Source organism: Monopterus albus, unplaced genomic scaffold, assembly GCF_001952655.1.
Source record: "Monopterus albus unplaced genomic scaffold, M_albus_1.0 scaffold183.1, whole genome shotgun sequence".
Lineage (NCBI taxonomy): Eukaryota > Metazoa > Chordata > Actinopteri > Synbranchiformes > Synbranchidae > Monopterus > Monopterus albus.
In genome coordinates this window covers 1,137,114-1,163,892 of record NW_018128063.1, presented here as the reverse complement: position 1 = coordinate 1,163,892, position 26,779 = coordinate 1,137,114, and the positions used below count along the sequence as shown (strand labels likewise).

The following is a 26,779-nucleotide window of genomic DNA, read 5'->3' as shown; positions in this document are numbered from 1 at the left end:
AACTATCTCTGTAAAAGCTGTTTTTTTGTATCAATCAATTTTTATCAATCCTAGCCCTACTGTAGCAAAAGATGTAGTAAAGTATTTCAAGCATTATCTGGTCAATTTGTTTTAAACAAGACAGTATATTCTTTACTTTGGGAAGAGTAGTTTGCATAAATAATGGTTAATGACAGTAAGGTCAGTTTACTAGCTATGTGTTTATTAGACCTGCTGACATATTGTTGTCTGGAGTAGTGGTTCCCAAACGGGTGCCTTGGGAACAGGCCAAGGGTAAGTTTATATATAGACTGTTGTACTGGGTGTTGGGTGGATTGGCCTGCCATGGCAAAAAATTCCTTTGAAGGGGTGCTGTGGTCAAAAAATATTTGGGAGTCACTGGTCCAGCGCTGAATGGATTAGTTGGGATTAGTGTGGAAGTGTTGACCTGAGAATTTAACTCAAAGGCCTGCTGTGCCCAAGTGGGCTACTGTCTCACAAAACTGTTAAAGGCTGGTCACACCAGCATTTAAAAGGACAGAATGTCACAGCAGATTCACTTTACTACAACAGAGTTAAACTCTGGTGGAGTTTGACCTTCAAATTTCTCCAGAAACACACACACTCTGGCTGCTGGAGAGAGAAGCTTCTGGAAACACAGAGGCTAATACATTTATATGTTTTTTTTGGGCTAACCCCTTACGCAAACAGATATAGAAATATCACGAGTTGGAGACAGTCCGACATCTCCTTCTCTTATCTTATGCTCCACATGCGTCAAGCATTAATCAGAACAAATGAAGAAGTCCATGTGCATGTATGTTGTTACATGGTGTGTAACTAATCATTCAGACATAAATCTAACACAAGATTAATACAAGAAAACAATTGCTATCAAGATACACTTTACAGATTTAACGTTATCTTCTAACCTTGAAGCAAAGCACACTAGAGCAGACTTCAAATATTACTAACTGCATTAGTAACACAATGTCTATAATTATCTGACTGAATTATTCATTTCTAACAGTACCACTGACTAATAGCAAGTGATCTCTAAAGTGCTGATGTCATTCAGGTCAGTCAGCTGGTGTCCAAAACAGAGGAAATCAGCAAATCTCATTAGCTGTGTTGCACCATTTACTTTATTTACTTTTTATTACTAGCAAAAGCAGGAGGACCACTGAGCTCTCCAAGCAGTGGACTTAATGTCAAATCCCAGTTTGCTAAGCTGTCGGACAAGAAACCAAAATCAACCATATTCTGAAATGAAATGTTCAGCCATTCTGAAGAATACAACTGCTATGATTAATACACAGTGTTGGGGACTAATTAGTTACTATAATTACAAAATAAATGTAAGACTAATCAGTTACAGTTAAGGAGAAACTATGTAATTAAGTTACTAATCATAATGTTGGTGATTACAATGGGGTTACGTCTGAATTGTATTGTTTTGGGTAAAAGCTTATACTGTATGTACATACAACATTTCTTCTGTTGCTTCGCATCTCTTCGCTTTCTTTTTTGGTATTTTTTAACTCAACTCAACTTTATTTATATAGCACTTTACCACAGCACAGCTGACCAAAGTGCTTAACATACCATACAAATCAAAAATCATCACATAAAAAACTATAAACAATAAAACTAACACTACAGACAGAGTCTCATTCCTGGCCAAACACCAATGAATACAAGTAGGTCTTCAAATAAGACTTAAAAATAGACAACGAGGGGGCCTGCCTAATATAAAGAGGCAAAGCATTCCACAGGTTTGGACCCACCACAGCAAAGGCTCTATCCCCCCTAGTTTTACGCCTAGCCCTCGGTGCCTCCAGAAGAAGCTGATCTAAGGCACCGCGACGGATTATACGGACACAAAAGTTCCACAAGATAGGATGGTGCCAGCCCATTTAAGGACTTATAAACAAATAAAAGAATCTTAAAACGAACCCTAAAATGCACCGGAAGCCAATGAAGAGATGCCAGCACTGGTGTTATATGGTCCCTCTTATGCCCCCAACCAATAACCGAGCAGCAGCATTCTGGACCCTCTGGAGGCGGGCAAGACCCGATTGACTAACTCCAGCGTACAGTGCATTACAGTAATCCATACGAGATGTAATAAACGCATGGATCACTGTCTCAAAATGCCGCCGCGACAAAAAGAGTTTTACTTTCACTAACTGCCTTAAATAGAAAAAATTTTATGACTGCATTTAACTGGCTCTCCATTTTCAAATCGGAGTCTATTTTAACACCCAAATCAGTGACCACCAGTCACACATACTGCCTGAAGAAACCTAAGTCTACAGGAGGAGGGTCACCAGACGTATTCTGGCCAAACACTATAACCTCAGTTTTAGCATCATTTAGCTTTAAACAATTTAACGTCATCCAGCCCTTAATATCGGCAAGACATGCTAAAAGTGGTTGAATCGAGTAGGTGCCCTTCTTACTCAGTGGCAATAATAATCTGGACGTCGTCAGCATAAAAATGAAAAGACACCCCATGTTTCCTAAAGATAGAGCCAAAGGGAAGTAAATACAGTGAAAAAAGCAAAGGCCCCAAAATGGAGCCCTGTGGGACCCCAGATAACAAAGGGGTTGTCACAGATTCAACATCTGCCAAACCCGACAGACACCAATCTACCCAATAAATATGATTTAAACCATGCTAGAGCAGCACCATGAATGCCCACTAAATCCTGAAGCCGAGATATTAAAATGTCATAGTTAACCATGTCAAAGGCAGCAGTCAAGTCCAGCAGGACAAGAATCACATATTCACCCGCATCACTCTGTACCATGCATGGGTTTAAAACCAGATTGAAAAACCTCCAATAAGTTATTCTCATCTAAAAAGGATTTCACCTGCGCATAGACCACTTTTTCCAAAATCTTCGAAATAAAAGGTAACTTAGAAATAGGCCTAAAATTACTCAACACGGATTGATCCAGACATGGCTTTTTTAGCAGAGGTTGCAAAACTACGTGCTTAAAATGACAAGGCACAACACCAGAAGACAAACTACTATTAATAATATCCAAAACCGTGCCTCCAATACAAGGGAAGACTTCCTTAAATAGAGCCAGAGAAACGACATCTCGAGGGGAGCCAGAAGGCTTGGCCTGGGCAACCACTCCCTCCAAAAAAGTCAGAGTTACCGGCTCAAAAACATCAAAAGTAGTCACACAAGGAGTATAGACCGAAGGATCGGGCACTAACCCTACCACAGGGGCCCTTGTAGCAGCAACCTTCTCATTAAAATAAACTAAGAACTTATTACATTGTTCAACCATCGCTTCCAGGCAGACAGGCTGCGGGGGATTTAACACCGTCCCGATTGTTCTATATAATATACATAAACCATGACTATTAGCTACAACAATACTGGACAAATACTCTCATTTAGCTTCTTCCACAGTCCTCTGATAATTGCGCCAACAGACAACGCAAGGTCAACAAAGCCACTGGAACAAATAACACCATCACAGGTAGGATGGCTAACATGTAGATAGGCTCCATTCATTTGGCAGTGTGTGTTAAATTTTGAATGTTGTTTTTGATTGGTTCCCTTGTTTGACTTTGCACTGCCTCTTGTCTATCAATCAAATCAATGCACACTGCTGTAAGCAGCCTGACTGCAACCAGTGAGTAGTCATGTTGTTGGACAAGAACGCTTTACAGTGCTGGAAATTCAACAATATTTTCCTTCGAAAATCAAAAAAGGGTTTTGCATGGAGCCCATTCAATAGGTTACATTTCAACAGTAATATATTTTGTAACTGTTATGTTGAAGAACATTTAATAAAATTTTGACAGTAATAAGTGTTGAGTGAGGCTTACACTGTCTGTTATAAATTTGTTAGAATCTTTCTGCTTTATTGCCCAGAGAAGCAATAAAAGTAATAAGTTACATTACTTTAAAGTAATTAAAACAGTTACTACTTATTGCATTCTTAACAGAGTAACTATTAATCTGTAGCCTATTACATTTTGAAAGTAACCTTCCCAACAATATATGAATATGAAATTAAAATTTTGCAAATGCTCTTCAGTGTTTAAAATATTGCTGTATAATATTGTACAGTACAATATAGGTGTATAGTTCATACAGTATAATGATCATGTGTTTGACTTTATTTCTGTGTTTGTGTGTGTGCTGTACTGTAGTTAATTTCCAGAGTCAGCAAACACCCAGACACACACACACACACACACACACACACACACACACACACAAGTATATATGCTGGATACTGTAACCTTTCGGTCGACCTCCACTGACAAGACTGATCGCTCCATTCATCTATGGGTGAGTGCACCAAGCACTCCATTCATCTGTGGCTGAGTGGATCAGGCCGACCAGCATTTTTCATACCGCCAACCTATGATGCATTTGGGGCTCTGGAGGAATGTCACTGGCCTGAATGCCCTGATCTGTCATGAGGCCCTGGCTACCACACCACTCTATACACATTAACAAACACACACAAACATGCTGTATGCAGCAGGGTGGCCTGTTGGCTCAGGTTTTCGGTTAAATTCCCATGAGTCTAGTTGGAGTGGCTTTGACTAAGATAATCAGGTGCCCTGCACAACCAGTAAGAATGACTTCATTACTGTAGCTAATAAGAGTACGTAGAAGATATTATACATTTACTGCATCCAAAAAGGTCATCCTCTGGTTATGTCAGTATTTTAATGCATAAAAACAAACACTATGATATGACAAACACTCATAACTTAAGTTTGATGTTATTTTTATTTACAAAACATGTAAATACCTCAAGGGTGTTATTGAAGGCAATACAATTCAGTTTATTCTTCTTATTGCATTAGTGATATATTTTATTGCTGGAGCGACTGGATAAAAACAAAAATAATGTGAATGAGCATGCACACATGCTTATGAATACGTAGACACATGAACACATGAAGTGTCCTTTGAGGCTGCATAAACTTAGGCAATAAAATTAACCTGTAATACAGTAGTGGAAGTAAATAAACATTGCATATTTATGGCCTGAAAATTTTGTTAAAATTTGTACTACATTTGTTTGGAGACCGGGTTACTGTCAGCCAGTGATCTTTACAACATTGTGGCTGAATTTATGCTTTTGTCAAGGTTTCAATTATTTATTGTTTATTTTGGTTCATTGCATCTTGCCAGACTTCAGACATGTAAAATTAATATGTGGAGACTTTTAATGAAATCATATTTGAGTAGACCTAATGTGGGTATATGTACATATAGGATAGCATAAAAGTCAATGAATAGCAAATGCTATTTGGGGGTGAACTGATTATTGAATCAGTGATTTAGTATTAAAATTTGTAGGTCAAACACAGCTTTGCAATGAATCCAGTGCATTTACAACAGATTGAAATGTTTGACCTGTTAATTGGAACAATCAGATTTATTTTGAAAATACATACGTCCACCCACTGAGTTTTGTGAATACCCTTTCTAAAGTATGGCGTGTGACAGTTTGGACAAACAACTGAATTAATACAAGAAGATGGATCCATAGTCTGTAGTCAGTTATAACAGTGGCTGAATAGGAGTCAAAGAGGCAAAAAATAGCACTGTGATACTAATGGGTGAGTTATGAACACCGAAGTGGACAGGAGGAGCCTCTCTGGAGACCAACTGACCTACAGATTCACCCTGAACAACTCAAGCATTCACAGTGAATTGGCTGTCACCAGCCTTGGAGAGAGTGTGAGACAGAGGAAGAGAGAAAGGAAAGACAGAGATACTACCGTGTGCATACTGTTCCGTGTCCCTCACCTTGTGAATATGCCCATTTGTGTTGGACTTAAAGGGAAACTCCTTCAATTTTACACATCAGAGGATGTTTAAAGGTCTTCAGGAGCACTACAGCGTTTTTCTTTCTTATCACAGCACACAACATAGGATGATAAACAGGACATGTTTTGTCATCCTGGTCCCCAAGAAAACCTCCATTAGTGAACTGAATGACTACAGAGAGACGTATTGCCCTGACATCTGTAGTTATGAAGTCATTTGAAAGACTGGTGGTGGCCCACCTGAAGGACATTGTGGACCCCCTGCTGGACCCCCAGCAGTTTGCCTAACGGGCAAACAGGTTGGTGGACGATGCAGTGAATATGGCACAAAGATCCTTATTGCTTCCTACAGTATTATAACATCACTTCACTTCTGCATTTAACACCATCATCCCAGACATCCTCCAACCCAAACTGACCCAGCTCACTGTACCTGACCCCATCTGTCAGAGGATCACTAGCTTTTTGTGCAGCTGTGGAAAACCACATCCTGTACTGGACAATAACACAGGCGCCCCCCAGGGATGTGTGCTCTCCCCTCTGCTGTTTTCACTCTACACTAACGACTGCATCTCGAAGGACCCCTCTGTCAAGCTCCTAAAGTTTGCTGATGATACAATGGTCATTGGTCTCATCCAAGACGCTGACAAGTCAGCCTATAGATGGGAGGTTGAGCAGCTGGTCCTGTGGTGTAGCCGCAACAACCTGGAGCTGAACACACTCAAAAGAGTGGAGATGACAGTGGATGTCAGGAAGAGCCCCCCTCACCATACTTGGCAGCAACGTATCAGCAGTAAAGTCCCACAAGTTCCTGGGCTCCACTGTCTCCTGAAGGACCTGAAGTGGTCATCTAAAATCAATGCCATCATCAAAAAGGCACAGCAGAGGATGTACTTCTTGCTTCAGCTCAGGAAGTTCGACCTGCCCCAGGAGCTGCTGATACAGTTCTACAGAGGAATCATCAAGTCAAAATCGTATCAAAATAAGCATGTGCACATTGATCTTCAATGTTTTGGAAAAACAGAAAAGACTCCCTTCAACTTATTGGTATACAATATTTGTATCAAAAGGTGCTACTATCTGATTGGTCAAAAACTGTTGGGGAGGAGCCGTGGTTTAGACTTAACTCTCCCATTATCGGTCCTTCGGTCCATCTGTCCTCCTACGCCCTTTCTGCTCCAACCGTAAAGGACAGCGCCCTAGGAAGGGGAGGAATACTTATACTGCCTTAATTTCTACATAGACACTCACTTTAATATGTAACTACATTAATACATAACTGTGAGAAAAATGTATGTAAACTTATGTGTGCTATAAAATAAAAACCTAAAACCTAACAGCCTAACAGAGGCAAACTCAAGCTTTTCAGTTCCTAAAACTGAGATCTACTCTATGCAGCAACAGCTGTGTGAGAGCCTGATGGCAGGGATTGACTGGTATTATGCCATTTTATTATGTTTTGACTTTTTTCAGACAAAGAAAGGCACTTGCTGAGAATATGTGGTCAGTCTGCCCAAACCAGCTTTATTAGCAGGCAGCTACATTTCGTTTAGAGCACAGTAGTCTTTCAGTGAGGACACCGGTGTTCCAGCTGCACAGTATAGCTGCCTTCCCACTGTAGGAACCTAATAAGAGGTATACCCAGTGTTTCTCACCATCACCCGGCAAAACCTCACGGGTTGGTGCGGACTGTCCTACTTTGCTTTTCCACTGTATTTCTCCATGTTATTCTCTGTTTTGAGGAGACACATACTCAAAGCTGAGCAGAGGGAGAGCACAGGATGTGAAGGATCACTCTATGCTATAACAATCAGCCAGTATGAGCAGTTTATCAAACAGTCGTTAAATAGAATACAAACTTGCAGAAATGTGATGTCTTCACTGCTTTGCCTGTGGCCCACTGGAAGTCCCTGTTATAACCCTAAACCAACAAGTGGATGTCTGCAGAAGTGTAGTGGTATTTAATGAAGTACCAGAGATCACCTATGACATGCACTTAAGTTGTGGTTTGTTTCCAGGGCCATGTAAACACTTTTTTCTATGGTAGCAACTGTAATTGCCCACACGATCAAATGTTAGATCGACTTCATTCTCTGGTGTGGCAGAATAACAATGTGATTTAATAGCCATTTGTCACAGGGTGAATGTTATTGCCATAGATTATTTCTAGGGTGTAATCTCTAGTGGGGAACAGCTAGGGGACACATCCCACTCAAAATATGAAAAATCTGTATTTCATTGGATGAGCATATTTTTCTCCCCTAACTCTTGTGATTGGGTGGGCCTGGGTTTCAAGCGGCACTACAGGTATAGATGTGTATTGTTTTTCTTGAATAACTTTCAAACTAATAATGATATCAGTGTCATTCCAAATGTCAGCAGTAGGTTTTCATGGTAAAGCAATCACATTATGAGGGTCAAACTATAATGGGAATATTGCTTTTATGGCATTATGGGGAAATGGACTTGCCCCTTGGCAGAGGCTTGCACTGTCTGAGTGCTGTTTAGTTATTAGTATACTTCTGCTGAAAACTAGCCAGGCCAAACTCTGTGCTGTCAAGTATCACCCTCATTTTTTTATTTTTGTGAGGACCCTAAATCCTCTACAAAAGCTTTCACATTTCATAGGGAGACAACACAGAGGTGAATGAGTAGAGGTGGAGCGATGATGGTGGCTGATTTGGGCAAAGTTTGTGAAGCTGAAATAATGATGCTGATAAAATGCAGATCAGGCATCCAGTGGCACAGCTGGCAGCAGCTGGCAAAAGTGGCCCAGTTGGCCAAGTTAGCTGGCTGACTTCCACTGGACCACACACAGCTGCCCATTCACTGCCCCACTGATGACACCCCAGGGGCATAACACATACACACACAGTCATGTTTTCATTACTTCAGAGGACATATTCTGGAGTTTCATTCATTTCTTGAAAAATCACCCCTCTCCTAACAATAATCCCTATCTGTCTACCCCTGACCCTTCCCATAAACTTGCCCTGTTCTTAAGCCAAATTTTCACCCTAAAATGTAATTATTTATACTGTGGGGACATAATTTTTTGCCCCTAAAAAAGTCTGAGACTTGTCTTCACAAGCACACACATACACACACATGCATATACAGATGTGATGCTTTCATTTTATTTTCCTGCAGATGCACACATACACTGTTTTACTGAAAGCACACACATACAGTAAAGGAATGACTCACTCAAGTCCAAACATCACTAAACGCATAATTTTCACAAAAATATGTCCCCACTTAGACACATTTACACAAACCAACACAAATCTCATGCTGCTCAGTCAGTATGTTCCAGCAATCCTCATACAGACCTTGTGACTGCCCCCACACACCCACACAACACACATGCACAAACTGCAGTTCTCACCTCAGGGCAGAGATGTGCTCTGATGTTTCCGGGGCAGTGGGCAGTCACAAGTGTGTGTGTGTGTCTGACAGCTGTTTGTGTACATGTCTGTGTGTGTTTGTGTGTGTTGGCGTGGTGCCCTAATTTGACAGAGCCAGAGCAGTGGTAGATCCCCAGTGCAGTTGATTTAGCTTGATGTTGATCCTACAGGCCTTGTCAGCTCCAACATGCTCCCTGTCTCCTCATGTAGCCCAGCATGACACTGAGTGCACACACACATGCACACAAAATTAACATGCATTTGTCTGTTGTGGCATTACCAGGGATTTTGTGTTAATAAACTCGAATCGTGCCTCACACCTTTTTACTGTAGAAGTTTGTTTTTAATTTGCCTTTACATTAATATATTAGATTTGTTTTTATATGCATATATTATATTTAGTGAAATTCTGTTATTTTTTGTACAATTTCATTATTTACAATTGACTCTTATTTCCAAGTTCAATTTTGTAATCTCATGAACCATTTGTGTTCTGTTCCCACTTCTGCATGTTCTCTACACCAGTGATTCCCACATCTATATATAAAGAAACAAAGAATGAATCATAATTTAGGAAGGTAACAGAATTACTTGTTCACTGAGTAATGTACATTGAGTAATTCAGTACACTCCTTTTGATTGGCCAGCACTGCATGTGATCCCTGAAAAAGCAGCAGCGCTATTCAGAATCTGTCCTGATCCTCTCAATGATTTGTGGGTGTGGGAATTTCAACATGTGAAACAGAAATCAAACAATATCAACAAGATGGTTAAATTACTGGTGACTAGCAGCCTTCTTTGTCAGACACTTTTAGAAATTTGACATCCACTCGCTGGTTCAAGTCCCCAGGAGGGGAGCGAGGCTGTGAAGTGATCTTGGGGTAGTGGCCAAACTGCATTACCACAACTTCTGCAATCATCATAATCTTCCCATGCACAATATCAGAATTTGATTGACTCCATTTGTGTAGTCCACTATAGTCTTATAAATATTTGCTGCACCAGGTTCTAATATTTGATTAATTCTCTATACACTATCAAGGATAGCCAAGAGTTGGACAGCAGTGATAGCTGGAGACAGTACTGGACAGTTAGCATATCATGGCCTTCAAACAACACTTAATTTAAATATATGATTAACAACTGCACATTTGACTGTACAGCACAATATTTTAGTTTATCACTTTTTTCTTTCATTTTTAGTTACACTTTTAATGTTTTCTATTGTCTCGTGGCTAAATGGAATTGTTTTTAAGTTGTCTTACTGATTAAATGAAAAAAATGACTAAACTGAGATTCAAATTATATATTATAGTGTTTGGTCCAAATAACTCTGGTGATTTTCCCCCAGTTGATTTTGGTTCCTTGGAACGGTACATGCGGTCCACCGTTACTAACCTTGGTGTTAAAATAGACTCTGATCTTAGAATGGAATGTCAGGTGAATGCAGTTGTACGGGCCAGTTTTTATCACCTCCGGCAGATGGCAAAGGTGAAGCCTTGCCTTTCAATTTTGGCTTCCCTGCACTGGCTGCCGGTGTGTTTTAGAATCCATTTTAAGATTCTTTTATTTGCTTTTAAATCTCTAGATGGTTTGGCCCCCCTTTATCTTACAGAATTGCTACCTCCCTATAACTCCCTCCTGGTGCCTCCGATTGGCTGACCAGCTGCTCTTGGAGGTATCGAGGGCTAGGCGGAGATCTAGGGGGGACAGAGCTTTTTCTGTGGGGGCGCCTAAGTTGTGGAATGCATTGCCCCTTTATATTAGACAGGCCCCCTTGTTGTCCACTTTTAAATCCTATTTGAAGACTCATTTATACCGTCTGGCGTTTGAACCAGTATGATCCTGTGTCTTGTTGAGCTTGTGATTTATGATAGGGGGTTGTTTTAAGTATGTTGTTTTTGTTTTGCTGTTCGTTTATGTTGTTTTTTAAGGGGTATTGTGGATATTGTGTTAAGCACTTTGGTCAGCTTTGGCTGTGTTAAATGTGCTATATAAATAAAGTTGATGATGATGATGATGAAATTCCAACAGATTCATTTTCTGCTTCAGAAGACATACATGTCCTGTAAATTATATGTCTCTCCTGGAGAAAAAATACGGGGTCCCCTATCTGGCCAAAACTATTGATTCTTTGTTGATGTAGACAAAGAAACTATTGGTACATACCTGATCAACTAAAATCATTCAGCCTTTATTTACATAAAGCAGTACTGTGACTGTCTCATTTCTGACACTGGCCAGTGTGACACTGACTCAACCCTTTGGGAGACTTAGAGGCATTTCGTTTTTTCTGAAGCCTGTTATATCTGTGTTCACTGCCTTCAAGATTGTAGATGCAAACAAAAACAATGTGGTATGTACAAATATGGTAACAAGCTACCAGAGAAATGTCAGCTGGGCGAAATAGACTGCTAATGTTAGTTTGTAGTCTAGACAACTCATTAGCTAGTCTGCTGTAGTATAGTTAACATCTTGGTTAACTATACAAATACAATTTGAAGTACTTTCCCACTAATAATAATAATAAAATACATTTTAAAACATTATGTCAACATATTTGTATCGAAGGACATCTTTTTACATCTTCAGTTTATACATTCTCTGTTGGTTATGTGTAATAGAGTGAAAAAATATATGCTTGGTGTGTATTTAGAGGTTGGCGTGTGTGATAAACACAGGACTGGGACTAATTTTCCAACCCAGCGAGGAGGTTTTTAAATAGGAAAGAAATCCCTCTCCATGCTCTGTGCCTGACACTGCTGAGCCACTGTGTGTGTGTGCGCTGTTTGTCTTTTTTACTCTCTCTCCCTGTCTGTTAGAATGAGATTTAATGGCCTTTCTTTTATTTCTTGTTTGTGCACTTTGATACAAACATTTCTCTCTTTTTTGGACCTCCCCAGTAGTGTTTGTGTGTGTGTGTGTGTGTGTGTGTGTGTGTGTGTGTGTGTGTGTGTGTGTGTTCATCAGGCTACTCCTGCTGGAACGGATCCTCTGAGGTAAAGGCCAGATTTAATCCCAGGGTCTATCTAATCTCCTCACATTCACATCTGAGATTAACACACACATAAACACACATACTGATATATGTACACATAGTGGTTTGATGCCTGCCATCATCTGCCATTCTCTGTGTGTGTGTGTGTGTGTGTAAAAGACTGTGCAGGAAAGAGTTTTTAAACTCATTCTGCCCTCCTGGCTGAAAGAGATTAATTATTAAGCCTGTCTAGGCTCAGCAACCTGTGGGTCAGATGTTTCTTCACTATGCTGAAACACACAAACGTAGCTCCTGGTGCCATCTGCCTCAGGCCGGCTGGCCAGCATTGTCAGTGTGGTAAGAAGGCTAGGATCAGAAATGAGAACAGCATGTACTATGTTTTTTAACATCAAAGATGACTGGCTGTACTCACACACACACATACACTTGTACTTCTAGCTTTGTGAGGACACTTATTAACATAATACATTCCTTAGCCTCTTACCCTAACCTTAACCATCAGAACTAAATGCCTGACCATAACCCTTACCCTAAGTTTAACCTAAACCTAATTCTAACTTGAACCTTAAAACCAAGTCTTAAGCCTCAAAAAGCGGTTTTGGGAAGTGAGGATTGGCCAAAATGTCCTTAGTTTCCAAATATGTCTTTACTCTATAACAAAAAATACTTTTTTGTTCCTCACTATGTAGCAAGTAGAAGAACACACACACAAGCTGTCCATAGATGAAACAGGGCTGTGGTCACTCTCTCTCTCTCTTTCTCTCTCTCTGTGCTTTTTGCTCAGGGTGAAACCTGACAAAGGCAACCAAAGAGGGCAGTGCAACGGGGAGGTTGCTCCGCCAGGCCGCACAAACGCAGACATAAACACATTGACTAATGAAACTCAGTCCTGGAAAGTGTGTGTGCAAAAGACAGTGTGTGTGTTCTCTAAGTAGCTCCATCTGTGTAGAGGTGGCACCAGAGATGTTTACTGGAGGCTTTAGCCCATCAACTTATTGTCAACAGTTCAAGGGACTGTCAGCGCCCACACTGTGTATATGTGTGTATGAGGCAGAGAGCGAGAGCGAAAGAGAGCATATCTGGAGGAGGTTTGTGGTTAGTGGCACAGAGCAAGAAAAAGAAGAGCAGAAAACAGAGGGGATCTCTAAAAATCTAAAGTTGGCCTTCTAGGTTGAAGAAATCTCATGTTAAAAGTGCTGAAAACAGGAAGTAAATGAGAATCTGGTTGAGGATACCAGGCATTTTTAAGTTGGTAATAATAGCACTAATAAAGAATCATTACCATTTACCAGGTTTACTTTATATACCAAACATCAGCTAATTTTATTGACTAGTTTTTCATTTGTTAAAGAATAACAATAAGACAATTACTTTATCTGGAGCTACACTCAGTGGCTGGTACTGTTGAGAATTTGGATACACAGTTTCAATCATATTTGACAGAGATTGTGTTACACAGCTATGGGAATTCAGAGGCTCACAAGTATGAACTTAAAATACAATGAAAATCTTGTCTTTGCTGCAGTGATGTAGTTTAGAATTGAAGTGTGTATGAGGGTGTATCAGTACTCCCTGACATTACTGCTGGGTTAATACAGGTGCACAAAACTCACCACACCCAGCCACACATGAATGTGGCAGTTCTAATGGGGAACTATTCATACATGTGGACACTGCTACAACACTGGTATTTGTCAGGAAATCAAGTGAAGACAGGTCTTTCAGGATGATAAAGACCAGAAGGAAAGAAAATGTATAAAGACACAATCTTTACTTTCTCTCACAATTTGTTTTTTTTTATTTTACTTTTCTTGTGTTTTAACCACACTCTTTGAGACCAAACTCGAACTTCACTTATTAAAGCCGCCCTGTTGATGCACATGATTGTTGTGCTATCACTTGATGCAGAGTATTTTTCAACATCTGGGCATTTTTCTTTTCCTTGACTAACTTTTGACAAATGTTCTACTGTCTGAGGCAGAGTTGGCAGCGGGGAATAATGGTGTTTCTGGATGGAGTGGATCCAAGACAAGCCAGGTTTAATTTACAGTAGTGCCCTGGCAGGCAAATGACAAACACATGCCGAAGCCAAGCGTCACACAACACGACAGCCTGGCCGGCCCACCCAGCTTGTAACACAAAACACTGCCTTTTCATTTGATTCTCTCTCTCTCTTACTGTGCCATGTTTTTTTAATTGCATTTTTACAATTTTTTGTGAAAGGAGAGTGAAGAAGTGATGTAGACATTGTTGTACACCAAGGTGTAAAGCGAATCCAAGCATAAGTAAAGCTTTGCAAAAAATGAAAGAAAGGCTGCAGTACTTTAAAATAAATGGACATCATTTAGTGACACATACATGTTTATTTTTTAGCATTTTCACTCATCTAGCATGTATCTAAATATATAGAACTTGTGTGATGCCTGTTCATATACATACTGAAGATTGTTCAGACCTAAATTCTTTATTTGATATACATGACACGCACCCAGTTTGAAAGGGATCGTAATCATAGCTGTGAGTTGGCACTTAAAAGGCATGAGCCAACAACAGGACCTGACCCGATCAGACTGACTTCAGGTCTAAGATTCTCTTGAATACTTATCAGTATTATAACTTTCCTTCAATAACAAAAATACTTCAGTGTAACAACCATTAGAAAATATTATAAATTAATGTGGATGTATTACCTCTCCTCTCTATTACATATTATGATTTTATAAAAATAAAATAATTGAAATTCTTCATTATTTACACAAACACACAAATGAATAAATGAGCTCCCTGATGGACTAGTGGTTAGGGTGCAGCACTCTTGCCGTTGGGGCCCAGGTTCATGTCACAGTTCTGTCAGGAAGGGCGTCTGGCACAAAACATGTGCCAAAATGTCAACGTGTGACGATAAGGTTATTTAATATGGCTAGACCAATGTGTTTTACATTTTATAGTTATTGTTTTAAAAGTACTAATACAATAGTGCATATAATTTGTTCCTATGAAGCAACAAGAGCAGACAAGCACAGTGGGAGTTTTCCTTCTCCAGGTAATCCTCCAGTTTCACTGACAGCAGATGACACAGGCAGATTAATACCACCATCAACATTTGTTGTATGAGTGATATTAGGAGAGATCAAAAAAGAAATGACATAACAAGAGCTCAAATTGATGAAAACATTTTTGAAATGTGTTCTATAATTACCTTTTGATTTGAATAGCTTTGAGCACTATTGTGTGTGTGCTGTCTCTGTCTCAGAATGTGCATTATCATTCTGTATAACTGCAGGGGCCGCAGCTGCAGTGCCCTTCATACACACACTCCCTGTGTCTCCCTGTCCTAGGCATTAACTTCCCTCTCTGTAGCAGCTGGAGTCACACTGTGGTGAAACCTCTGCTCCTGAAGGCAGCACATATACAGCTCCATACATCATGTGTATTTGTCTTGAATTTCATCAAATTACTACAGTTTTATATTTGATAAAGCTTAGGAAACTGTTCCAGGATCAGTATGAGTCAATTCACTGGAAACCATTTGAAAACAGATGAGCCTTCTCTGTACTAAATGTGTCAGAAATCAAAACAAGCCTTTTTTGAACAGGCCTCTGTTAACACAGAGGTTGTTCATGTTTATTACAGCCTGAGGCCAATCACAAGGGCTCTGCTGGTTTGTTCACATTCTGTTTCTGCTGTTTTTCTGTGTGCTACATTATGTTTAAAACTGACAGTGTGTCCTTTTGCACTACATGTGTATTGTATCATTTTGACTCTGGATGTGGGCACTTTACATTATAAGCTTGTATACTTGTGTGTGTGTGTGTGGAAGTACACTTGGGGGTACTGCATTTGAGCATTTTTCTTTTATGGCACTTTTTCTGCGTCCCTGGTAGGCTAGTGATTAAAGAGCAGTGCTCTCGCCGCTGCGGCCCGGGTTCGAATCAGGGTTGCGTCAGGAAAGGCATCCGGCATAAAACACGTGCCAAATGTCAACATGCGAGTCGTCAGTGTAACGATTTGCAGTGGTAACCCCTAAACGGGAAAAGCCAAAAGTGACTTTCTTTCTTTCTGAAAATTTTACTAATTTATGAATTGTTACACAGTAAATTTAACTTCCTACCAGTGTTTAAATTGTTAAAATTAGCACCATTTAAACTAGCTACAGCCTTTAAATTAGTATTACAGAACACGACTTTTCCTTATTTTACTCTTTTCCTGTGTTTTCATTGTTGTGTGTAGGGTTTGGGGCGCCGAATGTAAAAATAGCACTTACACTAGTTTTCTCACATTTAGCTGAATGTGACAAGTTTTCTCACATTTAGCTAAATGTGACAAAGTCTAAATGTAAATGTTAAATATAAATTTAAATGTTAAATTTAAATATTAAATGTCTTGCCAAGTGTAAAACTGAATATTTAGTAGCCCCACAGCCTTTCCCTCCCATTCCCACGGACCCATGGATTCAGGTGTGGGCGGGGCTGTGTTTGAGGTCTTTGAGTCAGCATCACTGATTCGAGTTCAGCATCATGGGCGGGGCTGTGTGCTGTGCTGTAATAGGGCAAGGCTGTGGAGCTATTAAATATTCAGTTTTACACTTGGCGAGACATTTAACATTTACATTTAACATTTACATTTAGACTTTGTCACATTCAGCTAAATGTGAGAAAACTAGTGTAAGTGCTATTTTTACATTCGGCGCCCCAAAGTAGGGGGAGGTGACAGTGGGGTGGGTAAAGCAGTCATCTCCCAACTGGAAGGTTGAAGATTCAAATCTCTGTGCCTGCAGTCCACATGTTGAAGTGTCCTTGGGCAAGACACTGAACCCACCCAACTGCCCTCAATGGTTAGAGCCATCGGTTGAGTTGACGCCGCAGATGGCTGCCTCGGTTCTGTACGGGAAACAAATTGTTGGTGTTTTTATGAACAACAAAACATGCAACTGCCTGCCCCTGGAAAATTATATTTCATATTAAGAAGACTATGTAACTTTTGTTGAGTAATAAGAGTGATTGAGTTTAAGAATACTACCTGGCTAACACAGGCATCACTTTATGCCCAGTACAGTGATCAGTAACTTAAGAGCTGGGCACGTGAAACATACTTGAAGATAAATAATGCCACTCTGAACTAATTGTGTGTGGCCACTTTCTAAGTGTTTTAACACTTCTCCTGCAGGCATTGGTATGTGGGGATTAACAGACCACATATGCACAGGACAAGCATGTGTGCACAGCAGCAGTGGCCGAACAAACCCAGGGCTGTGTGTGTTGCACACACCAGTTTTATCCACTGAAATAAAGACATCTGTATCTCAACCTTTCTCTCTCTCTTTCTTTTTGTCTCTCTCCTTCTTGGATATTGATTGAGCTTAGCAATTTGAGTACAAAGAGTTAAGGCCTGAAAGGCGAAACAGCCATGATTTCAGAGAAGTCATGAAAGTTTAAAATGCCTTCCCTTTCAGCCGGGTCCAGGGAGACGTGTTCTCTGTGTGAGTGACCCCCCGGCACATTTGGAGAACCAGTGGTTGAACCTTGCTCATCCTGCGTTGAATCAGTCAATACCTATTATTAGCTACTGCCTGTCCTCTGCTACAGGGCCTGATGAGCCAGAGACAGAGAGAGAAGGGACTTCTTGAAGGCCTTGAAGTGGAGAGAGATGTGCTTGGATGTGTGTTTCATGGTTTACCGATGGACAGCGAAAGTGTGAGCATGTTGTGGGTACGTGTGAGGGTGGCAGTAGTAAGTGTGTGGAAGCATTTTTTGTGATTTGTAATGTGTGTGTGTGTCTGTTTCTTGGTTGTGCATTTACAAAGTCTGCATGTTCAAGTATTTGAATGCATGTGGGGCTGCTTGTGTGCATATTTATGAATTTGTGTGTACACACATGTTTTGTGTGTGTATATGTATGTTTTTGCTTTTGCCAGTGGAGGGGGAACACGTGACCGTATTCCTTTTATCAGGGTTTTTGTGCGTGTGTGTAAAATTGCATGCTCATGTGTGATCACTGTGTGTGCTGCCGGTGTCTCTAGATGAAACTGTTGTGTGTGTGTGTTTACTGTAACACTACTGGTAAATATATATGCCTGTTTGTGTGTTAACTAATGAAAGCACAATCCTCCTTGTAACAGATATAGGCCACAAAGGGCTACTTTATGACTAATAGGAAACACAAGCTTTTTCCGCTGAATTACTGACCTAATTATATAAAAATGTAACTACTACACTACCTTTACAAGGCTACAACTATAAAAAAGGGACACATACAAAAGCATACACTTTTTCAATTGGCATGTTTGTAAAGAACATTATCTAAATTGTGTTTTATACTGATTAAAATCAAACTAATCCTATTCCCATATGTGAATTATGTCATTTATTTTTGTGAGGAAATAAAAAGAAAAAAATGTAGCATATATGATTAAAAATCTCATCATTAATTTTGCATGGTAATGAAAAAAAATATTTTAGTCTAAAATACATGAGTAAGTTTAATTCTAACTTTACATGTTTGCACTATATGATAAACCATATGAACAGTCTCTGGTGGTGTATACTTGATATTGTTGCAAAAGTTTGACATTGAGCAATATGATAAAATGCTATTTTGATATAATAAAGAAAACTGAATAAATAAATGCATTGGGTCCAGGTTTAGTTTGATTTATATATTATTTAGTTTTAGGTATCGTTTCTCGTGGACCCTAATACAACACAAAATATATATCCAGAAGAGCACATCGAAGCCCAACTTCTTCCAGGGGAAAAGCAACAGCACTTTACATGGTTGAAGGATTTTCACTCAATTGACCTAGATTCTGGAACTAACCGATGGCATTCGATTAAAGTATCCTTTGTTTTGGGAACAAGCTAAAAAGCCAAGCGCTGTACTACTGTCCATGTTTACTGTGTCTGGTGTGGCAGAAGACTTTATTTTCTAGGGCATATCTGATTCAGCTAGGCTTTTATAGGAAATGGGGTATGTACTTTTTTGTTCAAAACAGGAAGAGCCGTTTTCTTCCTGGCAAAGGCTAGAAAGGTTTATGGAGAAATCATCCAGTATTTTTTTTATTTTAGCTTGTTACACTTTTCCCCCCACCAATGTCTTATTTTATACAGTTCTCTAATTTATCTAATTTGGCAGATATATTGATATTAAAAATGCTACATGTAGCACCTTTAAGAGGCGAAGAAAAGCTCCACAAGCCATAACTTTTAATGGAGATAAATAGTCGGTGTGAAGGTGTAGATTACTGAAACACCACAGTGATTGTGTTCACACAGGAAGTCAAACAAGTCCAAAATAAATTCTGCACAGCGTGCACCAACATGTCAAAGCACCCAGAACAAAGCAGGATTGTTTCTCTTTCCTCTGAACTACAGTACCATTTTCTCTTGAGTCTGAATCTCCCCTAAAGAAATAAGTTCAGTTTGGCAGCAGCTGAGACGTATTGTGGCCTGACTGAACCGAGGTTCCTCCTCAAGACAGTCTGTAACAGTTAACTGAAAGGGCAGCAATTACTGCACATCAGATGCATCTGCAGACAACTCTCCAACTCACATGCATGTAGAAATACGTGCCACACACACACCCAACCTGTCACATCACTACATACTCGCCATTCAGCGCTTCGACATAACACCACCTGGAGCGAGGCCCAACAATAATGGATTAGGAAAGTCCAACTCACACAATGCCTGGCCCCTGACACACAACCACACGCTACACACACACACACACTTTCCCTCTGTTTGCCCAGGACTCAGTGTGACTACACTGCTATCCTTATGAGAGTGCTGAAAGGTGACATAAAGATAAAGTAGGAGGACTAACTTCTTCCTTCTCTGTTCAAGCATGTACTAGGTATAAGCAAATTGATAATGCATTTGTGGATATGTGTGAAATTATGTGTGTTGACATATTGACTGTCGTTACATGTTTGAAAGAATAAATCAAATCAAATCATTACACAGGTGCTTACTTCCGGGGGCCAGTTGAAGCATTAGGATTTAGTGATAGAATATAGGTTGGATTAGTGTAATGGTTAGACTGAAAGATTAAATCACAAAGTCTTTTGGGAAAATGGCTCTTGGGCACCATTGTTTTAAGGTACATATTTGCATGAGGAGAGCAGTTTGTGCTTAAGGTAAATTATTAAGTGAAAAGGGGCTATAAAGTTTAAGCCCTAAACTAAAATAAAAACTGTCAAAGTTGCAGAAACCTATTTGGCCAACAATTTGAGTGCTAAAAAAGGAGATTAAATAATTTGACAGTTTTGATTTCTCATAACCTCATAGAACAGCAAATGTACAAGTAAACCTAAACCCCTAGTGCATTAGCCTTGGTTGGTTTTGATAACTATATCTTGCTTCACTATGTTTTTAAAGACATCTATTGTAACACTTAAAGTTTATACCAGGTTCTGCTATATTAGAGGTATGTTTTCCAGTTGTGAATGCATTTATATTGAAATATATATAGTGAGCAAGGCAAATTTATTCAGACTGCAGATTTGTGTTTTCAAAGTTTTCCTCTGTTTTTATTGGTTAAGAATTTGTTTGCCATGTTAATTATCAGGTTCTGCAGACACAATGGCATCATAACAACAAATTCCAGCACTGACAAGGGAACTGAAAGGAGATGACACAAGTTGTAAGTAAAATCCCAGTTTTAGCTGTATAACTGACACCAATTATTTGTTGCATATTCTTGTATTATACTTGTGTATTGTTTTACAGGTTGTCATGACTTTTAATGTTCCATGTCCAAAAAATACTGTGCTCTGCAAAGATGAAGTCAACAACAAATTTCTAGCAGAATCCAACCAAACAACTGACCAGGTCGATTATTCAGCCAATAATACTGTAAGTTGCCCTAAAATTAACCAGATTTCAGTACACAGATGCTATCCCATTTTAAATAACAGCTAGTATATTGTTCTTGTTATTTTTTAATATCTCAATTGTCAATGTCAGATGGAGGACATGACAGCTCCCAGAAGTGAAGCCATTGTGAGCCGATCGCCCCCAGTGGCTGGTTGCGCTATAGGTCATAAATCCTGCCTCCTCCATGTTAATGGATGGGGCATGAGCATAATTTAAGATTCCTCAGAGGTGATTTCTGCCATATTTGGTAGATATTATCACACTGAATTGTGTACAAGTGGTCATTTTTCTGCTAAGTTGGATTTTAATAAATTATTGGATGGCATAAAAAGGGGTGTTTTTCAGATGTTTTGACAGCTTTGATTGGTGGTCTGATATGTTCCTCAACTACTTGGTCACCATTGCGCAGAATCTGGCTGTAAAATGCCAAGATGGCAGCCGGTGTATTGCTGATATTTTGGCTTTACTTTTAGTTTTATTTCCATAACAAAAGAAAAGAGAAAGGTAGTTTGTTATTTATTATTAGTATGCCACATATGTTGAATTTTTATTTAGTATTTAGAACTTTTACAACACTTACATATGTTACAGCTTGGAGATGCATGGAGATACTGCTGCGGATCCCAGGCAGCTGGGGACGCTGTGTTGACTGGACCACTAGAGAAGCAACCTGGGGTTGAAGGAGAACTGTGGCATGCTATATTAGAGCAGAGGATGAGTGTGAGAAAGGATAACAGGTATACGGAGATAGTCTATATCAAGCACTAAGACAGAGGACATGAATATAGGTGGATGTTGCTGGCTCTAGGCAGGAGAGCACAGCTGGTCAGGAAAGTAGTCCAAGGAGGCAGGAGCTGGCGTAGGAGATCACTGGCCTGGTGTGAGGAATCTGGATAGTGGTGACAGCTGGGGCAGGCTGACAGGTGACGATAGAGCAGGTCGAAGGGTGACATGATGGGGGATGAAGGCAGAGGTCCAGTGCCGGGGGAAAGAAATCACAATCGGCAGCAGAGTACCTACTTCTCTTTCAAAACACTGGTAAACAGTTCATAACTCAAGACAGCCATCAAAATTCAGAATGGCAGATACCACAAAGTCTCTAGAAGCAGTCAAAATCAGAATAACAGTTAATCCTACAAATTGTTCAAGTATAATGCCAACATACGGAGTTACTGACAGCATGACAAGAGATCATCTGGCGACGAGGACACACCAACGCACAAGTACTGCTCTGATGATTGAGAGCAGGTGTGCCTCGTAGCCAAGAGTGCGTTCCCACACATGCGGGGGTGGAATTGCCGACAGTACCCGTGCCTGCTGACAAGGTGCTGGGAATGGCCTGATTCATGGACATAACAGCATGCAAATTGGGTACTTTTGATACTTCTTCTACTTCCATTATGTTTAAGGTCTGCAGACAGAGAACAAGAGGTCAGTAAAGGCTTAAAACCAGCAAACGAGGGCACCAACAGAGATACTGATAAAAGAGTGGGACAAATTAGCAGGTACATTTAGGATAGTTATAAGAAGACAAGTGTGCGCAAATCCAAGACCTACAACAGCTAAAAGTCAACTATTCATTTATAAAGCAGTCAGGATAAAATGTCACCACAAATTTTCATGGAAGTACCCAATATTTATATTTTGATTACTGAGAAATCGAAGTGATATATTAATCATAATTCATTTCAGTTATTACTGTTCCTACATTATAATACTGTTACGTGTGAGTGTGGTGTGTACCCCAGTTGCAGACAGAGACCAGGAGGAGTGGGAGCTAAAGAAAGTAGTTTAATGAACAAAACACAGGTAATGCTGGGTGGCAGGAAGATGAACAGGCTCCAGGTAGGCAGGGAGTGCAGGGGGCAACCGAGGACCAGGAGACCAGGAGGGACGAGGAGACCAGGGAGGATCCCAGGAGGGAGACAAAGAGGGACAAGGCGACCAGGGACCAGGGAGGAACCAAGATGGACGAGGAGACCAGGGAGGAACCAAGAGGGGCGAGGAGGAGAGCCGGCAGCAGGAGAAACACAGGAACCAGAGGATGAGCAGGAGAGCCGGCAGCAGGAGATACATAGGAGCCAGAGGACGAGCAGGAGAGCGGGCAACAGGGTGGACACAGGAACCAGAAGACGAGCAGGAGATCCGGCAACAGGATGGACACAGGAACCAGAGGACGAGCAGGAGAGCTGGCAACAGGGTGGACACAGGAACCAGAAGACGAGAAGGAGAGCCGGCAGCAGGATGTCAGGTAAGCTGGTATACGTAGCACTGGCAGCCTGAGTAGCACTGGCAGCTGGAGCAGCGCTAGCCAAGTAGCGCTAGCAGTCAAAGTAGCAGTATCAGCAATCAGGGAACAGAAGGATTAAGAGCAGAGGACTTACGCACTTAACCAAAAGAAACGGCGAGCTTGCTGACTGACCAGACGCAGAATAATCAGAACTGCTGAAATGCAGAAACAAACAGGAACAGGATGTTGAAAGACGGTAAGCTCAGGACACGAGCACATAATGCTAACCGGGTAGCATAGCATAAATGTAAGGTAAAGGTATTGTATGAACAGAAAACAGGTGTATGTGTACAGGACCGGACTGGGAGATAATGAGCAGCAGGTGAATGACATGGTGACTGATTGTGGTGGCAGAACAGCGAGAAACGGGACCGGGGGATAACGAGCAACAGGTGAGTGGAAAGATGACTGATACCGGTAACAGTAGCGGGGAGAGAACAGGTATACAGAAACATAAACACGGGAAGCCGAGCCACGCGACATCACAAATACACAATGAGATGTCCTGTTATATAACAAGGTGGCAGCAAGCCCATTATTTTCTGTATGAAGACAGCTTGAAATGAATTATTACACTAGAAAATTCCATTTTCTGAAGAAAATGCGTATGGATGCTGAGTGCTGAAAGATCGCCCTGAAAATGTTGAACATTTTGACACCTGAATGCTTTTGCTAGCTGAAAGTATACTGAAGTTGGAATTTTCCCATTCATTTGAATGGGGCAAGATTTTCAAAATAAAGCTAAATATTTTTAAACTATGAAGTTTAGAACGATTCTGCATAGAAGCATGAATGTCCTTGAGGAGCTGAACATTTTGATAGCTGAAATTATGCTGAAGTAGATTTTTCCCATTCATTTCAATGGGGCAAGATTTTCAAAATAAAGCTAAATATTTTTAAACTATGAAGTTTAGAACGATTCTGCATAGAAGCATGAATGTCCTTGAGGAGCTGAACATTTTGATAGCTGAAATTATGCTGAAGTAGATTTTTCCCATTCATTTCAATGGGGCAAGATTTTCAAAATAAAGCTAAATATTTTTAAACTATGAAGTTTAGAACGATTCTGCATAGAAGCATGAATGTCCTTGAGGAGCTGAACATTTTGATAGCTGAAATTATGCTGAAGTAGATTTTTCCCATTCATTTCAATGGGGCAAGATTTTCAAAATAAAGCTAAATATTTTTAAACTATGAAGTTTAGAACGATTCTGCATAGAAGCATGAATGTCCTTGAGGAGCTGAACATTTTGATAGCTGAAATTATGCTGAAGTAGATTTTTCCCATTCATTTCAATGGGGCAAGATTTTCAAAATAAAGCTAAATATTTTTAAACTATGAAGTTTAGAACTGCTGCATTTGTTGCTGCTTAAAGTGTCCTAGATTTTGTGTTACATGCATAATTGCACAATGACTCTGCTGCACATGCTGCTCCCATGCAGCATACATTCTGTTATATTCTTATATATTTCTTATTATATTGCTGCATCTGTTGCTGCTTAACCTCTTAGGACCTGGCGTACACATGCATGTACATCACATTTTGGGTTATATTACCACAGAAGTTAATTCTGCTTAACTGAGACCTTTTGGCCACATATATGAACACTTACACTGCCATCTAGTGGTGTTGAAAGAGTACAACACTCTACACGTAAAATTCCAAATGGCGGAGAAGACAAGAGAAAGTTCGGGTGGGCACTCCAAGCCCAAACATGGACAAGGTAAGAAATCCAATCATATTTCATGGCTAATTTTTGGCGAGATATGCATGAAAGAATTGTAATTTTGTTATGACATGCAAAATTGGTGAAAATAAGTAAAGGTGTTGATAGAGTATGCTGCTAAACATGACTCAGTATTGTTGAAAATGTTAATAATGAGCAGGTGTGTGAGTGAGTGTGTGTGTGTGTGTGTGTGTGAGTGAGTGAGTGAGTGAGTGAGTGAGTGAGTGAGTGAGTGAGTGAGTGAGTGAGTGAGTGAGTGAGTGAGTGAGTGAGTGAGTGAGTGAGTGAGCGAGCGAGCGAGCGAGAGAGAGAGAGTTCCCAAATACACCCAATGTGCAGAGAAGGGATAGTGGTTATATTGGTAGAAGGATGTTGGAGATGGAGCTGCCAGGCAAGAGGAAGGCCAAAGAGGAGATATATGGATGTGCTAAAAGAGGACATGAATTTAATTAGGGTAAGAGTAGAGGATGCCGAGGATAGCGTTAGGTGGAAGCAGATTATTCACTGTGGCGACCCCTAATGGAAACAGCCGTGCACCATGTGCAAATCCATTGCTTGACAGCGTTCAGTTCAATAGAGCCAATCCCTGTTGATCTTCAAGCAAATCATCAGTTACAGTGCTACAGGGGAACACAGCCGCAGATCAGTTATCACATTCACATTGTCAATACCTGCTTTGTGCAGCATCAGTGCTCTGTAAACATTTTGCATCCTCAAGCATATATTGTGCTTTCTTATAACAATGTTGGTTTGTCCTGATGGATAGATTCAACATACAACAGAAGGACAGAAAACATTACAAGCTCATGCACAAAATTAATACTTTTCAGTAGAAAAAGACAATTTGTTTGACTTTAAATCACTTTACTCTTGACTTTAATCTCTATCCAAATAGTTTATTTTTTGTTTTATAACAGTTCATTCCTTTTATTTTCATTTTGATCCATTCTGCCTGTGTTTTTCTAATCAACAGGTAAAGAAAATAGACATAGAAAATGTTAGTCTCTATACTGTATGTGGGCCGAATCCGGCTGAGTTGCGGCACATCTGGCTAACTGCCAAATTCGGCAAATGATTACGGGCCATACCCGAGCCAAGCATGGCAACGGATTCCGGCTAACATGTGGCGCATGTAATCTGGGCCAGTTTTGGCTGAGTACAGTTGGGCTGGACGTCGGTCTGTATTTTTCCTGACTAACTGGAATACGCCCCTTTCATTTTGTGACATTTTGGAGATGACTTAAATAGATCCTAATCCTGTTATATGCAGAATGAAAATTAAAACAATTGATCTTATTCTTAGTATTATTATTGTAGTGATTACAGTAGGCTATATATCTATTTATTAATGTAATGTAATGCTAATGTTTTAATTATGTTTTATTTGTAGAACATACCGTAAAAACATAAGAAAAAAGTATAATCATGTTGTTGGCACGTAGATTGCGCCTCACTGGCTGTTTCGCAGTGCGTGTGTGTGATGTCTACGCACATGTAGCAGTTTGAAATGGCTACATGTTTAGTTTTGACATAAACAAGACACCCCTCTATTTTTTGTTAATGTCAACTGCTAAGCTAATGGTAGCATGTTAACTGAAGGTTTAATGGATAAACATAATGTAGCGCTAAATGTGACTTTACAGAGTAATTCACATGGCAGCATACGTGGTATGTTTGGGTTGA

At 40.1% G+C, this 26,779-nt stretch overlaps 1 long non-coding RNA gene across 1 annotated transcript in view; it reads left to right on the top strand.

Moving 5' to 3' along the window:
• Window positions 1-23,263: 23,263 nt before the first annotated feature.
• LOC109969850 (uncharacterized) overlaps window positions 23,264-26,779 on the top strand; it is an 8,116-nt gene continuing 4,600 nt past the window's right edge. Inside the window, exons 1-2 of the long non-coding RNA XR_002276322.1 lie at window positions 23,264-23,564; window positions 23,663-23,760. This is a non-coding gene — a long non-coding RNA (uncharacterized LOC109969850). The remainder of the gene's footprint in view (window positions 23,565-23,662; window positions 23,761-26,779) is intronic.